Here is a 6,000-nt window from a genome sequence, read left to right as displayed (position 1 = left end):
CCCAGCTACTCAGGAGGCTGAGGCACAAGAATTGCTTCAACCCAGGAGGCAGAGGCTGCAGTGAGCTGAGATCATGCCATGGTACTCCAGACTAAGAGACAGAGTGAGACTCCGTCTCAAAAACAACAACAACAACAATAACAACAAATCATGTTTTGTGATGTTGGTGCTAACTGGTGTTAAACTGACTCAATCTGTTTTTCAGTGGCCTCAAATTCCATTCTGCTTTTGGCCATAACCCTGGGTTTCTTTGTGAGTATTTTCTTATTTTTAAACACTGTTAGACTTTCTCACATGTTATTTTGCTCCCAGTCAGAAACTTTGGATTATTACCTTACATGGAAAAACCAGTTTCTCTACTCATAAATTAATCCTAGAAACAAATACAATGAGAACATTATAATGTTTAACATTCCAACTAGATACTGTGGTCTGATGCAGGCTCAAGTCCCGGGCCTGTTTTTTCCTTTTTTTCTCCTTTCATGTTCAGGAGGCAAAATTTTTTCTTTACTAAAAAGGGAAAATTTGCAAGTATGTGAGAGATGTTAAAAATTTATCAACACTGGCCAGGCACGGTGTTGTCCAGCACTTTGGGAGGCCGAGGCAGGCGGATCACCTGAGGTCTGGAGTTCAAGACAAGCCTGGCCAACATGGTGAAACCCTGTCTCTACTAAAAATACAAAACATTAGCCGGGCATGGTGGCAGGTGCCTGTAATCCCAGCTACTCAGGAGGCTGAGGCAGGAGAATCGCTTGAACCCGGGGGGGCGGAGGTTGCAGTGAGCTGAGATCGAGCCACGGAACTTCCAGCCTGGGCAACAAGAGCAACACTCTGTCTCAAAAAAAAAAAAAAAATATCAACACTGAATGGAGACATTTTTCTATATGTAATTACTGGATGGAAAGGATATAAAAAATGTATAACTCTTTATGAGATGGAATGTTGTTTAATGCTGGGTCTATGTGGTACCTAAAATCATCTTGTCCAGGGGTACGTGGCCCACACTTTGGGAAACATGGCTTTAAATAGATGGGATGTCTGTGGGGTCAGGGAAAGGGAGAGCTAACATGGAACTCTGCTCCATGGCAGAACAAAAGCAGAGCTTGGGTCTCCCTTCCACACCTACTTTGCTCACCTGCTGCAGTCTTTTCATGAACAGAGACTATTACAGAACTAATTAAATTCAATAGGCAGATTCACCACCAAGTGCAAGATACACTGCCAAAAGATACAGAACAATGTGACCTTGGAATAGCCACGCAACAAAAACATGCAACATTGCACAGCTTTTTACTAGGTTCCAGGCACCATTCTGAGTGTTTCATATGTATTAACATATTTTATCCTCTCAGCGAGCCTATGAGATACCTGCTATTATTATCCCACTTTACAGATAAAGAAATCAAGAGGCTGAGGAACTTTCAAGATCACAGGTCTAGTAAGTAAAGGAGCCAGGATTCAAATGCCAGCTGTCCACCCCAGAGCCAGGTGATTAATCACCACTCTAACCAGACTCAGAAACATGACAGAGAATTAGCCCCTAAAGGTCCACAATGCAACCCTGTGGGACTGGATACATAATTTGCAGGGTTCAGTGCAAAATAAAAATGCAGACCCCTTATTTAAAAAGTTGAGAATTTCAAGATGGTGACAGCAGAGCATGAAACCAAGTGTGGGGCCTGAGTGGAGCCCTGTGCCCAGGTGTACAGGTCGCATGCCCAGGAAGCCGGCCTTGCAGCCAGGTGAGCCACGCTGTCAATTCCCAGAGCCGGGCATTCCAGCCAAGCTTGTGTAGTGCAGCTGACTGTGAACCCAGACAAACCTCAGTTGGCTAAGGAAGAAAGTTTTGAAGGATGAAAAAAAGGTCATAGGGCCTTTGAGAGGGGTGCTAGTGTTTCTTACAGAAAATATTCAGACCCGGTCAGGCACGGTGGCTCCCGCCGGTAATCCCAGCACTTTGGGAGGCTGAGGCGGGCGGATGACCTGAGGTCTGGGGTTCAAGACCAGCCTGGTCAACATGGTGAAGCCCTGTCTCTACTAAAAATACAAAAATTAGCCAGGCATGGTGGCGGGGACCTGTAATCCTAGCTACTTGGGAGGCTGAGGCAGGAAAATCGCTTGAACCTGGGAGGTGGAGGTTGCAGTGAGCCAAGACTGTGCCATTGCACTCCAGCCTGGGCAACAGGAGCAAAACTCCGTCTCAAAAAAAAAAAAAAAAAAAGAGAAAAGGAAAGAAAAAAAAAAGAAAGGAAAATATTCAGACCCCAGGGGACATTCCTATATTAACAATCACTAGATTTTCAGATGAATGTTGTTTAAGGTTCCTCTACACTAGAGGCTGTGGGAGTTTGGTTCCCACTGCACAGCTTGGTGACAGGTAGGAGAGAGCCCATCTCCAGCAGCATTTTGGAATGCTGTCCCCAACATCTGGAGCACAAGATGCCAGAGAGAGATTGGGACGGGTTGATAAGGGAGAAAATTGACTTCCTATCCTCTTTTGAGGTCTGATGATCCACACTGAGAACAGATGTAGGAAAGACCTTCTACTCTGGTGTCCTACAGGTGTGAGATTGTTTAGCAACTGCAGAGTGCTTAACAGCAAAGAGGACATGTGTACTCACTTCTGAATAGCAGGGCTGGCTCCTTCAGTAGAGGGAGAAAAAGGTGGGAGTAGAAGGACAGGGGAGAGGAGAGGAGATGGAAGCATGGATGGAGGTGACTGCAGTCAGATAAACAGTTGTTTGGCACACAAACCCAGCGTTCCATAAAGTCCTATGTGGACTCCGTGAGTTCACAATAGTTTCCCTTGCTCACAAACTGTGCCTTGATTACAAATCTTCTCATGACAAATCAAGCCCTTGGCCAACAGGGACTTTGTCTTGTCTGCTGTTGTACTCCAAGTCCCTAGCACACAGTAGGTTCTCGAATGTTTGTTAGAAAATGAATAAATAAGTGGTCCCGGGAAGTATTTTCACTTCTAAGGCTTAATTATTGGCAGAATTCACCACTGAAGCCATCTCAGTGTTGGCTTTTCTTTGTGAGTAGTTTTTCACTAATTTAATATCTTCACTTGTTATAGGTGTATTCAGATTTTCTTTTTCTCTTGAGTCTATTTCAGTAATTTGTACCTTTCTAAGAACTGACCATTTTATTTAAGTTATCTAATTTGTTGGTACACAATTGTTTGTGGTATTCTCTTATAATTCTTTTTATTTCTGTAAGGTCAGTAATGACGTCTCCTCTCTTATTCCTGATTTTAGTAATTTAAGTCTTCTCTCTTTTTTTCTGGATAAGTCTAGATAAAGATTTGACAATTTCATTGATCTTTTCGAGGTACCAACTTTGGTTTTCTATTCTCTAGTGTGATAATTGCTACTCTAATCTTTATTGTCTTTCTTGATCAGATATTATTCTATATCATTTTTAAAAACAGCTAAAGCCACAAATCTGCCTTGACCCTTTTGTTTTTGCTTCTGCTCTGTCAATCTTCCTTGAGGCAGCAGATCTTTCATGACCTATTGCCCAAAAAGGATAGAGTCATAGAGTCACAGACAATTATTGGAAAAATTTACATTGGTTAATATATCAAAATGATATTCTGCTACATATGCATAACTTATCTTCACTTTTGGACCACAAAGATCTATTTCAGAGACAAATTTGGAGTGGAATTTTCCTTAACATTATCCTCAGTAGAGCCTGAGGTATAGAATACTCTCATTTTCTCACTCAAATCCTGAGACCTCAATGGTCGTTTACCAGATGTTGGAATTTCTAAATGAATACCATTGTCTTAAAAATCATATTCCTCAGGTCAGAAGGCTAGAGAGCTCTAGTACAGGAGTCCTCAACCCCTGGGTGAGTGAACATTAAACCTGAGCCCCATCTCCTGTCAGGTCAGTTGTGGCACTGGATTCTAGGAGTGTGAACCCTATTGTGAACCATGCATGCAAGGGATCCAGACTGTGCTGTCCTTATGAGAACCTAACTAATGCCTGATGATCTGAGATGGAACAGTTTCATCCTGAAATCATCCCCCTTACCACCGTCCCCGCACTGCACTGGTCTGTAGAAAAATTGTCTTCCACAAAACCAGTCCCTAGTGCCAAAAATGTTGGGCACCACTGCTGTAGTAGATACCTAGTCAGTTTGAGGTGCCTTTTTTTTTTTTTTTTTCAGGTGGACAGAAAGTAGGATTTATTGTTGGGCATTAGGAGGGGCAGCACAGTGGAAGCCCTCATGAGTGCAGGGCCCATCACTTGTCCAGAGGGCCACCATTGGGGATGTACTTGACCTCTCAGTCATCTGGAATGAGCCGTTTCTCAGCCACCGTGTCTTCACATTCATCCACATTGAACTTGGTAATGCTCCACTTCTTTGAGACGTGGATCTTCTGGTGGCCAGGGAACTCGGCCTTGGCCCTGCGCAGGGCCTCAATCACATGCTCCTCGTTCTGCAGCTTGGTGCCGATGGACATGATGATGTGACCAATGTGAACCGTGGCCACAGTGCCCTGGGGCTTTTCAAAGGCACCTCATATACCTGTTTGGAGCCTGTCAGCCCAGCATAGGACAACGTCTTGTTGATGTGCATAACGTGGAAGGGGTGGAGCCACACTCGGATATGAAAGCCATCCTTGCCACAACTTTTTATCATGTACTTATTGGCACAAATTCGGGCAGCCTCCAGGGCTTCAGAGGAGAGCTGCTCATATTCATCTGACACCATGTGGCCACGGAGTGGAAACTCATCCACTTTTGCCTTCTTCCACCCCAGGTCAAAGATGGGAATCTTGGCATCAGCAACACCTCGCCAGAAGAGAGGCTTTGTGTTGTTCTTACAATAATGGTAACACTGGGTGGGGCAGCGGCCCATGGTGACACCAGAATCTTCAGTGGCACACCAAAGGGAAAGAGCTTGAGGTGTCTTTTGAACTTAAGAGTCATCCCTTTCTCTAAGAACTGACCGCCATCTAGAAGATGGGCAGCCCCAATTGTACTACATGACCCTGTCCTCAGACCCAGCTGAATGGACCAGAAGTAGACAGCTGACTGAATCTGGACAAGGTAGATTTCCTTCCTGAAAGTCTGAAATTATGACTAAGAGGCAGCCGTACTTGTCTTCTGGTTATTGGAATTGTTCCATATGAACTCAGGAGCTGAGGGCGAACATATTCCACCATGAGAACAGAGAAACAGGGAAGACTGCTCTGTTGGAAAACAGAAATATGTTGCAGTTCTCCTAAGAGAAACAGAAACAGAAGATGGTGACTGGGTCCCCGACAGCTTTCTGCTTTCACTGATGGCTTTCTGATCTAGTCCCATATTAAAATCTAGTGGCATTTCTGACTTTGAATTCCATAAGATATGCCTGTGTCCTTATAAGTTCTCCTTTGCTTTGTCATCATAATTATCAACATCGTCAACATTATCAACAAAAAAGATAAAACTTCCTGAGCATTTACTATGTGCCAAGTAAAGTTCCAATTAGCTTACACAAATTATCTTATTTAATCCTCCCAATAAATCCATGTATTACTTCATTTTACATATGAGGAAACAGGGACAAGGAAATTAAGTAACTTGTCCACTACAGTTAGCAATGGATAATATCAGGATTCACACCAAAGCCATCTGACTTCAGAATCTGAGCTCTAACCACCATGTTATACAGTTTACCCTGCTCATGTTGGTTTCCAGCACTTGCAACTAAGATGTATTAGCTAAATAGGGCCCCTCAGTCTGGCCCTACTCTGCCTAACTAAAATTATCTGCCATTTTCCCCAGTGTGCTGAAGCCAGCATTCCCCTAAAACATACTATGGTCAATGTCACCTCCATGCCTTTTTGCTCCTTCTCCTTCCCACCTCCCCACTTTTATATTCTACCAATAATTCAGGGTCCACTTCCAGTTCTATCTTCCCCAGGGAACCTGGTCACCCGTATGTTCTATCAGTCAGTAACTATGCTGCCTTGCAATGGTGGTTAATAGCTTACTGCAT

General features: G+C 43.7%; 1 pseudogene; it reads right to left on the bottom strand.

Annotated features, from left to right (window-relative positions):
• Positions 1–4,255: 4,255 nt before the first annotated feature.
• On the bottom strand, positions 4,256–4,875 carry LOC116466903 (large ribosomal subunit protein uL16-like; annotated as a pseudogene).
• Positions 4,876–6,000: the final 1,125 nt, after the last annotated feature.

The sequence above is a fragment of the Hylobates moloch genome, unplaced genomic scaffold (assembly GCF_009828535.3).
Source record: "Hylobates moloch isolate HMO894 unplaced genomic scaffold, HMol_V3 SCAFFOLD_4, whole genome shotgun sequence".
Taxonomy (NCBI): domain Eukaryota; kingdom Metazoa; phylum Chordata; class Mammalia; order Primates; family Hylobatidae; genus Hylobates; species Hylobates moloch.
Note: the sequence above shows the minus strand (reverse complement) of the source record. Positions and strands in the feature narration are given on the sequence as shown.